This window comes from Carassius auratus, chromosome 6 (genome assembly GCF_003368295.1).
Source record: "Carassius auratus strain Wakin chromosome 6, ASM336829v1, whole genome shotgun sequence".
NCBI classification, from domain to species: domain Eukaryota; kingdom Metazoa; phylum Chordata; class Actinopteri; order Cypriniformes; family Cyprinidae; genus Carassius; species Carassius auratus.
The window spans coordinates 23917425-23919579 of NC_039248.1; the positions used below are offsets into that span (position 1 = coordinate 23917425).

The 2155-nt window shown below is 38.8% G+C and overlaps 1 pseudogene; it reads right to left on the bottom strand.

Annotated features, from left to right (window-relative positions):
- LOC113088954 (apolipoprotein B-100-like) overlaps positions 1-1392 on the bottom strand; it is an 11400-nt pseudogene extending 10008 nt beyond the window's left edge.
- Between the last annotated feature and the right edge of the window lie 763 nt (positions 1393-2155).

Here is a 2155-nt window from a genome sequence, read left to right on the forward strand (position 1 = left end):
GGGAGGTAAGATGGTTTATTTAATAAAATAGCACTTTAACAGACAGCTTGAGAAAAAGCTTTTGTATTAAAGTATGGGTGGATGGGCAGACAGACAGATTCTTCCACTGTATTTTCTAAGACAAGCATAGCTATTATTGCTCATATTAGTTGTGTTATCGACGTGAATGATACGTCAAATCACGTGTCTTGTTGAGGAGAGGTTTGCTATTTATTTTCTAAACATTCAGACTAACGATTTACATCTGTCAGACAAAAAAAAAAGTGGGTGAAAAATCATTAAGAGGGACTCGAGCCATATGTAATGACTAGAATATCATAGAATATCGCAAAACTAGTATAAATGCACCTAGTGAAAGTCCAGAACACGGTAGCAACAAAGTGGTGAGTTTTGCATGGCAAATTAGCTCTCACATTTCCTTCTGAAAATGTATAGCTAGTTTAAATTCATTGGTTTGAATCTGAATTTAGACAATGATTTCATTCACTTTACAACAACCAGTCAGAACGTAAACAACACTGGTCCTCTGGAGCTGCAAACCTTATTATGATTGTAAAAACAGTGTAATGATGTTTATTTTATTCTTTCATTTGGCTAGCTAGTTTTGTTTATTGCATTCACCTTAACAAACACCAGGCATATTAAATTAAAGGTGCACTGAGTAATTTTACTGTTTTTGTCTACAGTTAATAGATTTATAGTCATGACATGACTCCAATCACATATTAGCCTATTAAAAGATGTTGTATTTTCAATCTCATTTGTGAGATTTGTTGCTTTGAATCTATATGCATGATTTTATAATGAGTTTAGTCTCAATTAGTCACTAATTAAAACTTAAATAAAACCATCCCATCAGAGATTGATGAAATGGCGAGGCAGATGCTTTGCACCATGTGAAACTTGTTCATGTACTGCGACAACAAAAAAAGGCCAAACCCACCTACCATAAATTCTCAACGAAGTAATCATAATAAGGCGAGCGTGTTTATTATAAAGGCAAACAACCTGAACCAAGTGGCACCATTCTAATTCCATGAGGCAGAATGGAGTTTGCATGTTTGGGAATCTGCAGATAAGAACGTAAGATAAGAAACATTATGGATTTAATTACGATGCAGAAGTTTTTTTTTTTTGGTCACAGAATCTGGTTTGGAGTGCTTTGCGCTTCTCGTTCTAAATCCAGCTGTGTTGTTATTTGGCTGAATCACCAACTTGGAAGTACTAAAGAGAGGAGCAGTTTAAACGTACACACACATGCACATGCACACAATCATCCAATTGCACTGTGGTCTGGCGGCACTCATTCACATGCTATCCATTCTATATAATCTGTCCTAATGTGGGTCACATGGAATGCCAAGGGCACAATGACCCGGGCCCTGACCCCATGACTCGATTCACATACATACTGTACTTGGTGTGATGAAAACTGACCTTTTAAAGAAATATCCTTCAGATAGACTGATTTGAAACCAGTTCTTTATGCTTTTGAAAAGGCTGATAATATTCCTTCCATCCTTAACATTTGCAGTTAATCTAAGGTATGTAATGTGTTATGCATTCAAGCTTATCACTATACACAAGAATGGCAGGTTTGAGTTACGAAATAGGATTGCTGTCTTATTAAAAGTGTGTTTTGTCTGTACAGGTTTGCCAGCCGGCAGGCCAGTGCCCTCACATCCACATTGACGTCCCTCGAGCTGTCAGATCTGGGCTGGCTGGCTTTGAAACCGGTCTGGAAGCATGCAGTAAGAAAACAAACACATTCCCTCTCCCTAAATCCTTCCGCCCTTGTTTAAGAACCACCAGAAAGAAGGAATTTCACAACATGCATATAAATAATCCCCTACCTTACGCTTTGGTTTTGCCTTTCCTTTTTTCTTAGAATTGGATTACGTCCTGCTTTCCTGCTATCCTACACCATTTCTGGGTTGTGTTTGTGCTGTAAGCTTTACCCGCAGAGCAGAGCGAGAGAAAGTAGGGGGTGAATCTGGGCATTAGCATTCCAAAAGTCACATGTGACACGGCTTCAGCCAATCACTGGACGTTATGCTTTCATGACCCTCCCCCTTCTTCCTAAATCCCTCCCCTGCTTCTTGTTCTGTCAGTCTACCAGCACCATGGCAACACAAAGGGCTTTAATGCCTCTTTA